Source organism: Notechis scutatus, chromosome 1 (assembly GCF_049901735.1).
Source record: "Notechis scutatus isolate UNSWTSFEM ecotype Mainland chromosome 1, rNotScu1.2, whole genome shotgun sequence".
Classification (NCBI taxonomy): domain Eukaryota; kingdom Metazoa; phylum Chordata; class Lepidosauria; order Squamata; family Elapidae; genus Notechis; species Notechis scutatus.
The window spans coordinates 52,973,744-52,992,619 of NC_142009.1; positions in this window are offsets into that span (position 1 = coordinate 52,973,744).

Sequence of the window (18,876 nt, forward strand, 5' to 3'; positions counted from 1 at the left end):
AAGGCTGAAATCCTATTCGGGTTTATCTGAGAATAAGTTTTATTGAGCTTACCAGTGGTTTACTCTTCGGTACTTATGCATGTTTTAGGAAAATCTCATTCTCCCCCTTCACTGACAATAGCATCCCATTAGTAGCATTCTTGACACTCGCAGATGCTCAGGATACAAGCTGATGCTGCTTATCTCAATATGATCTTTCAGCAGGATAAAAGGTATTGGTTCTATTTAATTTAACTGTTGAAGCAGGTAAGGAACTTGACTAGCTGATGGTTCAGGAACTAGCTAGGAATATTGTTCAACATACAGTATATAAAATTCATAGCTGAGACATCAGAACAAGCAAAACGTATTTCTGGCACAGAACAAAAAAATGATTATTCAGACATCCAATAAGCATATATTGATGCAATCTCTCTCTCTTCAGTGTTTGTCATATTCAGGGACATGCTTCCTCTGCATAACTCAACTATGTAACATGGGGATTGTCTCCCTAGGTGGGTGACGTGGGTGATTATGTCAAATGGTTTTCTGAGATTATTGGTAGGAAAGAACTTCCTCCTTAAACCAACCTTAAAAACATTTTGAACTTGTTTCTTCCTTCACAAAAAAAATCTCTACTATTTCCAATCAGTGCTAAAACCAGTGCATAATTGACATGAAATACAGGACTGACAGCTGATACAAAACTTGCAAACCATAGTATATTCAGGCCACATAAGTAAGAAAGTCAACACTTAGATTGGGAATCAGAGAGCTATAATCTGTCTTTTAAACACCATATACAACCTTCTCAATTTTTTGAAGGGGAAACAACAGCAACACAATTTAGATTAACATGTCTTGATTGTGTAACAGAGGAGTGTCCTCTAGGGTGGTCTTTCAGAAATTAATGACTTGTCAGAAAACTGAGAACAGGCTGTGAGCCAAAGAATATATTAAGACTTGGTGGTGCATTGTGTTGATGCTTCTATTGAGAATATTCTTAGTATGCCAGCATTACTTTGTTCCCCTGCCAGCATCCACCTAGACCCCTCCAGATGTGTCAGTTTACAATTGTTATCATCTCCAGACAGCATAGATGATATGGAGTGTAATTCAATACACTTCTGCGGGGCACCAGCAGTTAACTTCTGATAATCTCTTTTGCACTTTGATTTTGGCTCTGTTTGACTCTGAGATGAATCCAATTGCATCAGGTAATGGTTTTTAAACAAACAGTTACCAGCTAGTTTCTGTACTGTGTTTGAAGGTACATGGTAAATTTCTGGTTTTAGGTTCTAAGGAGGTTTACGTGTCTTATCACATACAATGAGGACATTTAAAAAATGCCTCATCTTCATATAAGAGAATGAGCCATCTTTTTAAAGGACCATCATGCAACCACTTTTATCAAGGCCTTGTTTAAAAATTTGCAAAAAGCTAGGACAGCAATTATCAATAAGAACATAATCCCTCTTCTCAAAGTTGCACAAGCCCTGGCCAGAAACAATATCTAACAAGTATCTTAGTTGAAATTACCCGTTCTTTAAGAGAAATGTGCAGCTCCTGAAGACACTCATGAATAATTTCTTAATCCTACTATGCTATTTTTTAAAACTTCCACATTTTGTTCTTTCCCCCTTGTTGTGTTGTAGCAATTTAGTATCTAGTTCCACAATTATTCACATCAAGTTCAGATAATAGGCAGCGTGTTCCAGAAGATTTGGGAGTCGTGGATGCTTCAAAAATGAGCTGAAATGGGATGAACAATATAATTCAATACTGTGTACTTTATACTGAGATCAACGTAGTTTTCTTACCTATCTATGGACATGAAATTGCAATCTTACAGAATGACCTATTTCAGTATGACCTATTTTAGACACAATCCCTCTGAATTTAGTGGCACTATCTTCCAAATAAATGAACACAGAATTTGTTCAATATCTACCTGGATATCCTCCTAACTTACACAGAAGAAATTATCTCAATGAAGTAACTCTTCCTCAAATATTATAGACCACCAAATGTTTTTCTCAGCACATTATCGATATAATTCAAATTGATCAAATCATAGGCGATCATACTGAATCACATTCCACTTACAAACTATGGAAAATGATAATTAGAGTGCAATCTAAATAAATGGCTTGAAAAACCTAAGAATGCCTGCCCAAAAACTGATCTCAGTGGGCTTATTGACTGGGTTGTTTTTTTTTGGTTTTGGTTTTGGTCAACAACAATTTTCAGTGATTACCAAGTGGAAAATACTAACTGATTTGCCCAGGGCTCAGAAAATACAATCTTCCAAATCTGCTTTCCTTTATATCATTTGCATGTAATTTGCAGTTGCCTCCCCTGGGATTCTATTTAAGTAGAAAGGACATTGCCCAGTCCTATTGTAGCATCTATTTGCACATAAGTGATGCAAGAGAGACTCTTTTCCAGAGAAGGAGACAGAAACAGATTGGAAGTAGCTAAGTGAAACAGAAACTGACAGAAAGGGAAAATGAGTCTCAGATTTAGTAGATGCAGCTCAGAAGGAAGGAAAGTGTCCAGAATTCCTTCTTCCATGAAATTATTAAATATGCCAGAGCTCTATTACTTTATTTATATGTAAGTTGATTACAACAAGAAATAAAAGATTATGCAAGCAAAAGCAAATATCTTAAGACTTATAAGGCAATGATGAGCCTCCTTTTGATAGCTAGTACTACACAATGTTTTTTTTTTTTTTGTGGAGATGCACATCACCAAATAAAAACAACATTGAGATTTTGTTTTTTCTTTCATTTACTTTTGCAGAAAGTAAGGTTTGGGGCAAATTTGTAAAATTTGTCTTTTAGTGCTTGCCGTACAGTTCTCATATGTTTCTGCCTTGAAATGGCATGAAATGGCACTGCTGGGATGTTGGGAATCACATTCTGGAAGCAATCTGCAAAAAAAGGATCTCAGAAATCACATGTAATCTGTGACAATAGAGAGCCATCCACTTTACAGAGAAATATAATAAGTAGGATGCCCCAAGGAGTGTGAAGAAGACAGGGAAATTATATGTAGAATTTTTCTCAGTTCTTTAGGAGAGACAACAGATTGGGTAATATGTCATTTCTTCATGCATTGTTTGTCCCCTTGCAGTACCTGGGTTCCAAAAGGCCCTAGAGTTCTATCTAATTGTCAAGAAAGAAGTCAGTCTGAAGATGTGATTATTCAACCTATTATAGGGAAACTTTATTTATTTTAGCATTTATATTTTCCTTTTCCTTTGAGAACACATGTTAACTTACATGAGTTTTCTTGGAGTGAAGTAGACATCAAAACCAGAACTGTGACAGCAGAAGCATAAGACTTGTGAAGTACTCCAAATAGGAAGTGTAGTGTGAGCGGCGGAATGACTGAGGTGAACATGGAGCAAACTTCAGCTTTAAACTTTATTGTAACAATAAAAGGTTGCCGCGATTGCCGCCCTAACAAGGCAGCCAGCTGGTGGGCAACAGCTGATGCCGTTTAACAGCTCCCTTTTATAGTCAGCTGTTAAACGGCGTCTGCCAATAGTAATGGTCCATGTTCCCACTGGAAGCACGGACCAGAGTGAAGACTTTAGCTCAGTCCTTTCAGAAGGCAACACTCCTTTCTCCTCGAATGGAGCATGTATAGTCCTTTAGATAACTCGGGCGCTTGCGCAGGCAGCCAGATCTTCTCAGTTCCGATTGTGCTGTTGCAGGATGGGACTCCTCTGCTTGGTGGGCAGCTTCTGGCGATGTAGGAGCAGGCGTCACGGCTGTAGATGGCTCGGGGTGCGAGACCGATGACTGTCCAGGTAGGCTTGCGTCGCTGTCAGGTTTGTGGTGAGCTTCCTCGGGCGCTGGTGGTCTAGATGCAGCAAGAACATCTGGAGGGCCACCTGTAGAAGTACTCCAACATCCCCTTAATTGGTCAACATGGCAGTGCTAAATGCAACCATCTTGCAATTGGACTCTGTAAGACGTAGGGCTGGTTACTGCCACAATCCACCCGGGCATACACAAAGGGTGACCAGCGTAGTTCCTGGCGTAAACCTGGTTGTTTTCAGCAAACTTTCTGGTCTGGCTATTTGAGCCTAGGGGTGGGACTGGGGCGTAATTTGGATGGAATCCATCTAAAGTGATCCTCAGACAGAGACCCATGAGGAATTCAGCTGGAGACCTATTTGTGGTGGCACAGGGAGTCGTGTGCTGGATTAGGAGGTACTTAGCAAGTCTGGAGTGCCAATCTATGGGCCCAAGCCTCTCCAGGATATCCTTAGCAGATCTGACTGCCCTTTCAGCCAGACCATTACTGGCAGGGTGAAAAGGAGCTGTTGGGGCGTGTCTGATTCCTTGGTTAGCTAGGAAAACCTCAAATTCACAGGATGTGAACTGGGGGCCATTATCAGACACAATTGTGTCAGGGAAGTCATGGGTGGCGAATATTCTCATTAGGGCCTTAGTGACAGCTTCTGAAGTTGTGGAGGTCATTAAGGTCAGCTCTACCCATTTAGAAAAAGAATCAACCATCACTAAGAATGGTCCATGAAAAGGGCCAGCCAAATCAATATGCAACCTGGACCAGGGAGCCCCTGAATCTTCCCATGTTCCTGGAGTGGATGCTGGTGGAGAAGGTCTGGTGGCCTGGCATGGCTGACAAGCATTCACCCAGCTAGTAATCTGAGCATCCATGCCCGGCCACCATATATAACTGTGAGCTAGAGCCTTTATCCTGACAATGCCAGGATGACCCTCATGCAGGACTTCCAAAACTGAGGTCTGTAACTGGGAAGGGATAACTACCCTGGTTCCCCAAAGCAGGCAGCCTTGCAAGGAAGAAAATTCTTGCTGGCAAATTTTGAAAGGCAAGAATTCAGATGAATAAGGAGCTGTAGGCCACCCACTTCCCACCAGTCAAGGACTTGGGAAATTACCTTGTCCTTGGCAAAGTGGGCCACAATATCAGAAGTGGTGATGAGAACCTTGAGGTCGTTGATCAGGAACACAGCATTGGTCAGTGCAGGATCCTCTACTGGAATAGGCAGGGGGCAGTGACTAAGGGCATCAGCATGGCTGAGGCTTTTGCCTGCTCAATGAACCAGTGTATAGGAATATGCAGCCAGAAATAATGTCCACATGGTCATTCTTGGAGACAAAATCTGAGGTGTTTGTCTGTTGCCTGACAGAAGACCCAAAAGAGGCTTATGATCTGTAACTAACTCGAAATGGTGTCCATAGAGAAACTCATGGAACTTCTTGACTGAAGCAACTTCAGCCAAAGCCTCTTTGTCAACTTGACTGTAGTTGCACTCTACTGGGGATAATGTTCTGGAGAAAAAGGCAATGGGTGCCTCAGAACCATTAGGCAGTTTGTGACTTAAAATGGCTCCTATGCCAAAAGTTGATGCGTCTGCAACTAAGTCTAAAGGCAAATTTTGGTTGAATTGAATTAGAACAGCATCAGATGTAAGCAATGATTTGACTGCTTTGAAAGCATAGGCTTCATTAGGTCCCCAATACCAAGAGGATTTTTTGTCCAGGAGTCTATGAGAGGTTCTGCAATGGAAGCCTTATTGGGCAAAAATGAAGCGTAGAAGTTAAGGAGTTCCAAAAAAGACTGGAGTTCAGTTTTATTAGTTGGTATGGGTGCCTTGTGAATAGCCCTTACTTTGGATTCGATTGGGTGAATGCCAGAGGCATCAATTCTGTACCCCAAAAATTTGACCTGTGGAGTGGCAATAGTGCATTTCTCCTTTTTTAATTTGAGACCAGACTTTCTGAAACACTTGAGGACACCTCTGACTCTCTGCAGTAACTGAGGCTTGTCAGAAGCAGATATTAAAATGTCATTGAAATAAGGTATTACACCAGGTAATCCTTGAAGCAATCTCTCCATTAATGATTGGAAAATTTCTGGGGCCACACTGACTCCAAATTGGAGGCACCTCCAATTTCACTTAAAAGCACCCCTGTGCATTACAATAGTTTGTAGCTCTGCAGCTGTGTCATCAACAGGGAACTGTTGATAGGCTTGTGACATGTCTAGTTTCACAAAAATGGTTCCTGGCTCAAAAGAATGCAGCAGATGCTGGATAATTGGGACTGGATAAGCGCTGATTTGTAAATATTTGTTTAAAGAGCACTTGTAATTGACGCAAATTCTCAAACTGCCATCTTTCTTCAGGGGTGTCACTATTGGGGTTTCCCATTTTGCGAAGTCCACAGGCTCTAATATGCCCTGGTTAATTAATTTGTCTAGTTCCTTGTCCAGCTTAGGGCAGATTGCAAAAGGTACTCTTTGAGGCTTTAAATGGATTGGAACTGCTAGAGAGTCCAAGTTGAAAGATATTGGAGTTCCCAAGTAACAGCCTAGGCCTTCGCTAAACACATCAGCATAGTCTTTGAACAAGGTGTCCACCTCTGAATTTGCAATAGAGTGGATTCTACCTATATGAAGGCCAAGGGCAGGGAACCAGTCTAACCCTAACAGGCTTGGGAGGGCACCATCCACTACCACTAAAGGCAAGTGACCCTTAAAATTTTGAAATTGAATAAAAAACTTGCCTTTTCCAATGACTGAGATGGTTCTGCCTTGGTAGTCACATAGGGTTAAGTTGCAGCTTTGAAGCCTCTTCTTTGCCATCCTGGGAAGTAGTTGTTTCAAGGTGCTCCACAGTAAGAACCTCATACCGACTATCAAACGTAGAAGTAGCAATGTCATGGTTTGGGTTGTTTTGCTGGCTTCAAATCTTGATATCTTGCCCCCATTTAAAGAAGCATGAACTCTGCTTTATACTACAGATTTTTCCAAGTGAACATCAGCCCGTGATCACAAAGTTAAAATGAATCTATAAAAGAATGGATGAAGAAGAATAACTTCTGGAGTAGGGAATTAGGGAAATTACTTTTGGTCCCATTTTTTGCATTTTTCTGCAAAAAATAAATAAACCAGGGGTTTTCTGCTTGTTAATATACAAGATAATATTTTAACCGGGTAACAAGCTTAATCAACCAATTCTGCTGCTGAGAATGGGAGGGGAGGCACCATCTTATCCTCTTAATTAATGAAAGTAGTTTAGATCAGCCCTATATGACAGTGTATTGTTCTAAGTCTCTTTAGGTGAGACTTAGAACAACTTTTCAATAATAAGCTGTGGACTTGAAAAAAAGCTACATTCCTAGGAAAATGCTGTATACAGAAGTAGAGTTTGATAGATACATGACAAATGGCAAGAATGGGGGCAGAATAACACTCCCCTATTAATATTTGCAATAGCCAGCTATTTAAAGATGCAGTATCTAACAACAATTCAACTGAATGCTAAGGTGACCCAAACTAGCCAACATATCTGGAAGTGAGAATCCAAATAATAACCCATTGTTTAGTTTTTTTGCAGCACAAATGCAGTGTGTCTAATAATCACATGGAGAGTCTGAGGCAAAGAGCAAAATATTATGTGGGAATGATATAGAAAAGTATTCCAGTTTCTGGAACACCTGAATGATAGAAAAGAACTTCCTACTATGGTTATTCTCCAGCATTTTCCTCTTACTGCTGCCAATCCCCCATGGAGTACAGACTAGGCAGCCAGTAGTGAATCCTTTAGGCCAGCAGAAAGAGCCACCCTTCTCTGAATTGTATTTAAGCCAGACTGTGCAGCTACTTTGAGAACAGCAGGTCAAGTGCTCATCCTAAGCAGTAGCTATTGAAGTGTGTTAATTTCAGTGTTGTTTTGTCTTTTTTCAGTGTAAACTTAGATTGACATATTGAAATTCTCATTTATTTTCACAGTTATTTTAATTCTTTTGTCTTATTTTTCCAAAAGTGATGTTTCTTTTAAGCTACTTTGGGCGCACCCTACAGTGAAACAGCAGCATATAAACTAGTCCTAGTATAAACATATGACTTAAGTGGAGAAGAGCGATACTTCAGTGCTGACACTGTGCCTAATTCATTTTATGGATAGAATTCTGCATTCAAAAGTTACACCATGGGAGTTATTCCTTTTGCCTGTTTCCATGGAATATTACTGACTTCAGTGCCCTGCTCCAGTAATCCATGCACGGAACTGTGTGTTCCATCAATAGCAGGAAAAGTGTAAATTCTGCAAAAAATATGTTACCATTTCCTTTTGCTTGGCTGCCTACTTGAACAGCTTGGCTGAGGGATTTTGTTGCAGACAGGAATTTAATTTTAATGCCATTTTTCTGTACAGGTTTTCTTTTACTTTTCCCCCCTTGAAGAAATGGTTTATTACTGCAGGAGTTGTTTATAAGAATAAAGCTATTTGTCCAACTTAGTTTAATATTTCACCTCTTCTTAATAATAACATAAATATTTAGCACTCTTTACCATTAATTACTGAGATCCTTGAAAATAAGAAATTCTCTATCCTTGTGCAGTAATTACATTCTCAAACTTCTGTAAAAGTGGGCAAGGATGGACTGAATGCTCTGACAAACTGCAACATCCTAGTCCTGATAGATCTCTTTCCAGATTTTGGTATACTGGGTATCAAAGTGAAGGAGAAACACATGCACATTTTAAAAATAAAGCCTCTTTTTTAAGTAATGCTTTATTCTTGGTGAGTTCTTTTCTTCCTTACTTCCTCCTTTATGATTTTGGGTGATGAGGGAGATACAAAGTGTCTGGTGACTATACAGGCATATCCAGATAGTTTCCTTGGTAGCAATACAAAATTGATTTCCCCGTTAACTGTGTGGGAAGAATTTTAATAATCAATAATAATCATAGGAGATTCTTTACCCCACTGTCTGAAATAATTGACCAAGACTGGAAATGATGTTGCAATCAAATAAGTGCATTTTAATGAAGATCGCTGAGAAGATCACTGAAAGCACATCTCCACTAAGCAAGCAACCTATAAATAGTAAACCCAATTACCAGTGCAAGAGTAATTAACCAAAGAACCTATTCATCCACTCTTCCCCAAACCCACAAATAAACTGCCCAAATATCATCAAGACAACCAAGGCAAGGCCACACCAAGGATCCTATAAAACAACCTCTCTGTACCTCATTGTACCCCCAGAAGTGAAACTCTTTGCTTTCAGGAATAAATAAATCATCCTCTTTCCACACAGCATGCTGTCAGTCATCCAGAAAGTATCCATGATATCAATCATTCTGAGACATTATATCTCCAACTGATTTATTAGAAACAGATCTGGGATGTCAAAAGCAATTTCCCAAGTGAAAGTTTTTTCACGCGTTACACAGAATTCTACTCTCCTCCCTCTCTCCTTCCACTTCTACACTTCATAAATCACGAGAACCAATTAACTGCAACTGGAAATTCTTAATATGACATACAGAATAACCTTGAACTTTTCAACTCCTCTAACTCTCTAAAAAAATGTGGCAGATGAATTTCAAAGCTGACAGGCGTCCCCCCCTTGAAAACTCCTCCTCCTAAAAGAAAAGAGAAAAAAACACATACAGGGGGTTAATACATTGTCCTTAACCCCCTCTCCCCCACACGAGGACCCTTCAGTTTGTGGGGAAAATCCTCATGGAATTGGTTAACCAATTGATCAGCATGAACATCCCAACTCTTTACCCAACTAGAATCTGAGAGGGGGTATCCTTTCCATAAGACCAAATATTGCAATCGGCCACAGTGTAATCTAGAATCGAGAATTTTTTGAATCTCATAATGTGTTTCCCCATGTACCGTTAATGGTTTAGGGGGAGCGATTGGCAGTGGTCTTATCATCAATGTAGTAGCTGGTTTTAGTAAACTACAATGAAACACTGGATGAATTTTCCCCAATAGTCAAGGAAGACTTAATTGGACAGTGACCGGATTGATTATCTTTGAAATTGGGAACGGACCCAAGAATTTTGGACCCAGCTTCTTACTGGGCAGTTTCAACTTAAGATACTTGGTTGACAAATATACTTTGTTCCCTACTTTAAAAGGCGGTTGAAGGGATCTATGTTTATCCACCTGTTTTTTATTATTTTTTTGCAGCTTCAGTCAAAGCTTTTTTTTGTATCTTCCCATCCTTTCTTTAATGAGTTCATCCATTCTGTTAGGGACATGGATGAGGGAGGTTGTCTAGGTAACTCTGGCATCAGGACAAAATCCATTCCAGTGTTGATTTGGAATGGACATAATCCCATGCTGCTATGTACTGCAACCTCTGCAAAAGGTAATAACTCAGCACAATTTTCTTGTTAATAATTTACATAGCATCTAATGTATTGTTCAATCATGGCATTAGCCCTCTCCGCTGCTCCATTACAAGCAGGATAGAAAGCTGAGGATAACCCTTGAGATGAACCAATGGATTTCAGAAATTCCCTCCAAAATTTTGCAGTAAATTGTACCCCTCTGTCTGATATTATTCTACGAGGTACTCCATGTAGTCTATAGATATGTTTCACGAACAGCTTTGCAAGTTTTTTTGCAGGTGGAAGTCCTTTGCAGGCTATAAAATGGGCCTGTTTAGAGAATAAGTCAATTATAGTCCAAATGATCGTATTCCCTTCACTCTTAGGTAATTCAACAATAAAGTCCATTGCGATCTCTTCCCAAGCTTGGGTTGCTTCAGCAACTTGTTGAAGGAGGCCAGGGGTTTTTCCAGTTCTGTGTTTCATTGTGGCACAACTTGAGCAACTTTTTACATAGTCCTTGACATCAGGTTTCATTTTTGGCCACCAGAACTGTCTTCTCAGTAAATGTAGGGTTTTTAGGAATCCGAAGTGGCGTCCCAGCCAGGAGTCGTGGCTACGCTTTAGTACCAGTAGTCTTAGGATTGTGGGTACATAAAGCTTAGTCCCTTTCCAAGCTAGTCCATGATTCATTGTCAGCTTGGTTTGATGGTCCAGGAACCAAGGGTCAGTCAATAGGGCCGTTTTCAATTCTGTAGTCAGCTTATCTTCCAGGTGTTTGGGGTTGTGGTTGGCTTGAGCTTGAGTGGTCACTTGGCCTGCCAATTGAGCTTCTGAAATTAAGGCTTGTACTATTTCCTCTCAGTGGCTGTCAAACTGAGGTTTTCTAGACAGACGTCTGCCAGTACGTTTTTTCCTCCAGGAATATATTTAATGTTAAAGTTGAATCGCTTGAAATATTGGGCCCATGTTTGGGCGATAATCTCCTAGGGGTCTTTAGAGCCTCGGGGTTCTTATGATCAGTCCATACCTCAAAGGCCTCTGGCTCCCCTTCTAGAAAATGCCTCCAAGTCAACAAATCCCATCGTATGGCGAATGCTTCTTTCTCCCAAACTGCCCACCTTCGCTCTGTGTCTGTCAGCTTTTTAGACACAAAAGCACAAGGCATCAGTCGGCCTTGAGAGTCCTTTTGCAGCAAAACAGCTGCCACCGCTACATCACTTGCATCCATTTGGACAATAAAAGGCTTGGTCACGTCTGGGTGCTGGAGGATGGGCTCAGCTGCAAAAAGTCACTTTAAGGTCTCAAAAGCTTTCTGACAGTCTATTGTCCAAGCCAGGGGTTGACTTGGCTTTGGTTTGGTGGACGATGAGCCCGTTTTTGTTTTTTTGTTTTTTAAATTTTTTTTATTGATTTTCAAAGACAATATACAAACAAACAAAACATAAAACATAAAAACATAAAACATCTTTTCTGAAAGCTGCTTGATCCCAGGTTACAACTCTTCGTACAGACACAAATTCAAATTCATATTCATTTTATATACCATTCCATATCTTATTACCATTTTCAATTTTCTATATAGCTTCTCCCCTCTTTTAACTTTCTTAGTTTTATTTTATTTATCTCATCTCAGTTCAAATCATAATACTTATCATTCTTTGTCTGTTCTATTTCCAGCTATCCATTTATCTTTTCTCTTTAAACAAAACTTCTCCTGTACACTGATTGGAGTATGACGCCTTTAACTCTTTCCCCTAGATTTATAATTCTTAATATAATACATAACTTGCATTGGGATTCTGTTTAGTACATTCTAAAATTACACAATGTATTTTATAAAAAAAAACAAAAAAAGGAAAAAATTTATAGGTATATGATGTAGTTAAAACAACTATCAATGCCAATACAAATCTAATCATAAATATTAATATTCATTTATATCTTAAACATTTTACACGTTACTTTTCAATTAAATATCATACTTTTATGGGAACACTTATACTTTCCATAGTTATTTCCCCCCCACATCACATATTTTTAATCATTATAGCATTAAAATGTTCCCATTTCTCCTACTTCAGTTGTCTCATTTATTTCATTGCCTTCTTTTTCTTCACAAAGATTTCACTAAATTACACTAAATGTTCTATCCCATTTTTGGTTACATGTTGTTTCCAATTTACTAACATTATTTCTAAATACAAATATAAAAATACAATCTTATGTACCTTTGCAGAATCCCTTTTTCAATTAAATTTACCCATTGTCTCTAAATGAATTTTGTTTCTTTACATCTTGCTCCCCACCATTGAGGCTTCTCATCCTTCCTTTCTCCCTTGCTTATTCTTCTCCTTGCCCTTTTTACCCCCTTGTCTCTTCACCTCCCTTTTCTTCTTCTGCTTTCCCCCTTTCTGTTGTTTTCTAACATTGTATCCACTTTTCACCTTATTTTTCTCTTTTTTGGTTGTCTTTTCAAATCTTAAAGTCCCCTTTTTCTTTTCCTCTTTCTCCTTTCCTTCCCCAAATAGAGTCACTTGTTCATCAAAGATGGCTTCTTCTTTATCCCAGTCATCCTGCTGCGCAGTCAGTTTTTCATAAGTACAAACCACTATTTCTAGAAATTGGAAAAGGGTGCCCAAAGAATCTTTCCCTTCTTGTTGTTTTTTGTATTTTTGGTATTCAATTTTCAATTCATCCACAAGTGATGCCATTGTAGAGAGAAAAGTTTTTTCCAAGACAACCACCCAAGTGCTTTTAATCAAAAATAATTCCCAAAAGTTCCAAAGTCACCAAACAATCCAAATAAGCTGTTTCTTTTAGTACTTTTTTCTTTCTTCCGTTTCTCTTTCTGGGGTTGCTGTTTAGTCACAAAGTTCCAATTAAAATATATATTTTAGAAGTCTTGTTAATATTTAATAGCTCTTTAGAATTCTAGGCAATCTCCTCCTTATTTTCAAATTCTGCTCCAATTTTTTTCCCTCTCCCTTCCCACTTACAGCAAAAAAGATTTTTTTTAAAATGTTCAGAAATCCTTATCCCTTTAGCATTTAATTACCTCCAATGCGGGTTTTCCGATTTCTCTTGCAGTTCTATTCGCTGTCACGTTAGGAAGGAGAGTGAAAAGAAAGAAAAACTTTTCCTTTTAACTTCCATTCGCCGCTTATAAATCTCTGGAAACGATGTATCTTTGGCAAATTTTAAGTTCCAGGGTACTTTCGCTGTTACTTTATCCCAGTCAGCAAAAAACACTTTCACTTCTTCACAGCTCCTCCTGCACTTTCTTTTTCCGGCTGAGCTCTTCTATGTGGCGGCCATTTCTGACCGCCGCTCAGCTGCCTTCGGAAAAGGGGGTTTAGCTGGCTAGGGAAGAGAGGTGCGATATCTCTTGACCCTGCCAGGTCCCCCCCTGTCTTCGCCACCTTCTACGGAGGTGGCTAGCCCTGAAGCCGGGTGGCTCGGGCAGCGAGCGCAGGCAGAAACCACGCACAGTCGCGGATTCCTGCCTGCCCCGAAGTGCTGCAAACCGGAAATCCGATGAGCCCGTTTTTAACAGCTCCGTCAACAGGAGGGCAACTTCAGCAAAGGACGGAATGAATTGTCTATAGAAGTTGGCAAACCCCGAGAAACTCTGAAGTTGTTTTCGGGTTCTAGGGGGTTGCCAGTCCAGCACCGCTTTCACCTTTCTGGGGTCCATTTCAATCCCCAGGTTGGATATTCGTTAGCCTAAGTAGTCCAACGACTCTTTGTGGAATTCGCATTTTGAGAGTTTCACATATAATTTGGTGGCTAGTTTTTCTAGAACTTGTCGGACTAATTGAACATGTTCTTCCATGGTTTTGCTGAAGGTAAGGATGTCATCCAAATACACGAGGACCACCACCACCCCCGGTAAAGGTGCAGGTGTAGCACCTCATTGATGAGTTGCATAAACATTGCAGGAGCCCCCGAAGTCTGAAAGGCATGACTTTGAATTGGAAGCTGTTAAGCCTGGATTCCCCAACTGGTGTTAAGGAAAACAAACTAAACAGAACGTGCAGCGAAGTCAGATAGGAAGACAGGTAAATGTGTGAGATAAGTTTTCTAGTTAACACGCAGTAAAAATACAGATACGCTTGTGCTATCAAAAATATTGTTTATTCCATTTAAGAATTATAGCATAGTCATTATAAACAGTCCATTAGTCAAATACCAAATTCAGTCAAGTCTTGTCGAGGATACTCTAATTGCAAAGTCCGTGTCGAATAGCCAGTGTCAGTACACATATAATAAATCTGTCCAAAACTTATCTTCTCTCCGTTGAGAAATATCTTCAAAGTAATCCAACACTTCTTCTCCTCCCGATCCAGCAAGAACGCAGTCTTCAATAAGCCAGCCAGTAAGAGCCAGAGAATGCCTTGCTGCTTATATAGTACTTTTACAGCTGCACCCTTAATTACATTCCTTTAGCTTAAAGTCACATACACTTTATGTGACAAACCATGATTCATCATTTTATTATCTTTACCCAAAACAGTTAGGGTAAAACAATGTTATCCCTAACAGAAGCTACCCAATGGGCAGTTAAAAGCAGTTTTCCACTCATCTCCTTCTTTGATGCGGATCCAGTAGTCAGCTTCCCTGAGATCTAGCTTGGTGAATACCTTGCCCTTCGACAGGTGGTTCAATAAGTCCTTCATAAAGGGGAGAGGGTACATGTTTTTGACGCATACGGCATTCACGCCTCTAAAGTCAACATACAATCTCAACCTGCCATCTTTCTTCTCCTTGAACAACATGGGGGCAGCTAGTCTTGATTTGGCAGGCTCAATAAAACCTCATTCCAAATTGCTGTTGATGTATTTCCTTAATTCAGTCATTTCAGCAGGCATCATGGAACACATCTTTGGCTTTGGTAATTTCGCCCTGGGCTCTAATTCTATGGCACAATCAGTGGCTCGATGGGGAGGTAAGACATTACACTCTTCTTCACTGAATGCTTCAGCCAAGTCTTTGTATTGGTCGGGTACCTGGGGGTTATCTGGGAGAAGGTGGGATGCCATGGATGCTGGCTCAGGCTCTGGGTTCAAGCTGACCGGTGGCTTTGTAGTGGGTGGAAAAGGGGGCAATGGGCCCAGTCCAGTGAGGATTTTTCTGAATCCATCCTCCCATTTTATCGTCGGGGCCCATTTGTCTAGCCAAGCAAGTCCCAGTATGATTGATTCTGACATCCTGGGGGCCACTATGAAGCGTATGAGTTCATGATGGGGCCCTAATTCCATCTTGATCAATTCAGTCATCTGAGTGGCTGCCCCCCTCCCAATTAAGGTTCCATCCACTTGCTCAAATCTGATTGGGCGTTTTAGCAGGTTAGTCTTTATGCCCAATTGTTCAACGATGGGGAGTCCGATAAGGCATCTAGAACACCCAGTATCAATGACAGCTTCTAACTCCCCGGCCTCCCCCATGTTTGGTACTACTAACTTGACCTTGACTGTAAAAGGTATGATGGGATCACTCACCATTGGGTCATCTTCGCAGGTCAGGTTCTCGGAGATGTGGTGTTGGTCCAGTGGTCCATTGCTCCCATCTGTGCAGAGGGGGCTTTCCCAGCTGTGTTTGGCAAACCAGCCCCTGCCCGGAGGTCTTCCTTGATTCTTCCGACCTCTAACAGCTGTATTAGGCTTGAACTGTGGAGCTTGTGGTACAGGAGCAGGGGCCAGACAGTCTGCTGCTCTAAGGCCAGCTTGGCCACATCAGTAACATTTCAGCACCCTGGTAGGTTGGGTATGAGCAGGTTCAGCTGATCCAGTTGGCGGTCTCCTAGCCACAATTCTCTTAGGCAGGGCTGCTGGAAGGGGTTTCCTGTGTGGGTTGATGCTGCGATCTAAGCTGAGGGATGTGATTGTAAGATCTCTGGGATTCCCCTAATTTCACAGGCCTTCATTACTTCTGGATCAATGGCTTTTTTAAAATAGTGTAAAGTCATTCTTTCAGGCCAATCCATGAGATGGCTTGCGACCCTTCTAAAGTCCTAAATGAATTCTGACAAGGGTCGCTTGCCTTGCCTCATTTCCATTAACTTCTCTTCATTCTCTGCTACCCTGTCTGGATTTTCAAATCTGAGTCTTAATAATTGAATAAGTCCGTTTACATCGTATAAATCGGGGGCTTGTTTGTTGTGTAGTTGGGCCACCCAGTCTGAAGCATCCCCTTCATTCATCTCATTTGTTATGGCTGTAACCAAATCGTGCTCTGTGGCATATTGATCTCCAAATTGTTCTATATGGGATCAGATTCGAGTGAGGAAGTAATTGAAATGTTCATGGCGGCCATCGAATTCAGCCTCAAAGGATATTTGGTCCGGCCTGGGTCGTGGTTGCAGAGGTGCCACATGCCAGGCTCCTGCAGGTTGTACTGAAATGGAAGGAACAGGCTGGGTGGCATACGTAGATTGGGTAGGCCCCTGAATCCTGGCTGGGTGGTGCCTCTCTGGAATAGGGGTCCCTGTGGCCTCGCTGCCGGTTGGGGCTGCAATTGTGGTTGCCAGGAGGAAGATGGGTGTGGCCTGGTTCCCTGGTTGGGTGGAGGGGATGTGGCTGCTGTCTGCTGTCTGGGCAACCCCCTTCAGACCAGGGCTGTGTTGGTGCTGGATGCCATTGGCATTGAATCCACCCCTGGCCTGGATAAAATCCCCACCCTGGAGGGATACTCTCTGCAGGGGGCAAAATTCCTTCTGGAAAATGAGGGGATTGCCTCTGAGGCTGCAACATACCTCTGTTAGTTGATGCTTCTTTCTGGCTTCCTCCAACTGGCATCTGTATAGTCTCCTTATTCCTCACGATACTTAGGTAAGTAAGTATGGGTGGTCTCAAGCTTCCACCCCTCCAAACATTCTGGGAGACCAAACCTGTCACCTTTAAATTCTGGAACTGTTTATGTAAATCTGCCCTTGATGGACTTCCAGGAATAATCTGGGGGTTGTCTTCTTGAGAGAATTCCGACCCCAATTGTCTCTCTTCCCTCCAATCCAACAGAATAGCCATATGCCTGGGGCTAGAGAAAAATTTCTCTTCAGACAGCTGGGTTACCTCTGGGTTATAACAACTTCTTGAGCGAAATGCTTCGGTATAGCTCCCAAATCTCTTTCTCCTACTGCCATCCTGGAAGCATCCATCATCTCCTCCCAACAAGGGTTGGCAGGTTCAATTAATGCTCCAGAGGGAGGGCCCTCACACACTCCCCCCCTGCACACCTCCAACTTCAGCTGATTGTTGATTAATTCTCCATCTCAGGAAAAAGAACTCCAGGTATCAGCCAAGCTCTTTTTTTAAAAAAAATGACTTGGGAAATAAATGTAAGGCATCCAGAAAGTATCCATGATATCAATCACTCCGAGATGTTATCTCTCCAATTGATTTATTAGAAACAGATCTGGCATGTCAAAAGCAATTTCCCAAGTGAAAGTTTTTTCACGCGTTACACAGAATCCACCTTCTCTTCTCCCTTCTCTCCTCCCACTTCTACACTTCATAAATCACGAGAACCAATTAACTGCAACTGGAAATTCTTAATACGACATACAGAATAATCTTGAACTTTTCAACTCCTCTAACTCTCTAAAAAAATGTGGCAGCTGAATTTCAAAGCTGACACATGCTTAGATTTAATTCTGATTTGTTCTTGCATAACCCCAGCTCAAACTGGGACTCCAAACTATTCTTCTGACAACTGTTTCTGAGACTTTCTTTCAACTTTGCAGTCTAACTCAGAATCCTGATATCGCCTAAGGATTCTCTTTCAGGTCCTATTTGTGCCAACCCTGCTTAGCTTTTTGATATCAGTTTATCTATGTGTCTGTGATTTATAAATTCAACTTTGCCTTCCGCCCACTCACACATGACTCCTTATAAAGATTAAAATAATACAGTCACAACTTAACACTATGTGTCAGGAGAGAAAGAGAACACACATAACGTAACAGCCATGACTCAGATTCAGAAGTGGGCTCGTATGATGTCCTGGTGCAGGGCTTGAGAGGGGTAAAATCTGGTTTTCAAAGATCTTTTGAAGAAGAAACAGAATTGGGCCTGTATAGATCTCAGGGGTAATGCTATTCTGAAGGCAAGCGCTGGGTAACACAAATTTTGCTACATAACTGGGTTACACATATATAGTTAGATGAATTTAGACTATTTCATATATATGATTCATGGCTTTGATTATATAGGATTTAAAATGAGAGGAAGGAGCCATGTTTTCCTTATATTGTTGCTTGATATTCCAGCAACTTGATAATCCTTCCAGTTATATAAATTTACCGCATCTTTCTGTGTTATGTGCCTTTCACTGTTTTAAAAATAATTTTGAGGTCTTGAGTTTAGATTTCAACTCTAAACATTATTTATGGCATGATTTTTGTTGCTGCTGTTGTTTTGAAAACATTAAATTTGATAGGATTCATTGACTTTTTCTCTTTAGGCTGGAAGAAGAACTCTGACTTTAGAAAGGTAAGTATGATTTTGATTTTTCTTCCTATATCACCACCAGTGAGGCTAACATTTTCTAAAGCTGGTGTACCCTGACCTCAGAAAGCTTGGAGTCATGGATGCATTTAGGTTATTCTCTATGATTACTTGCTCCAGTTATGCAAGACTCTCAATCTGTAGCATTATATTATGGAAGAATATTTATTTGGTATACATTTATTTGGTATACAGTATGCTAGATCAGTGATCCCCAACCTTTTTACGCCGCGCCCGGTACCGGCATCAG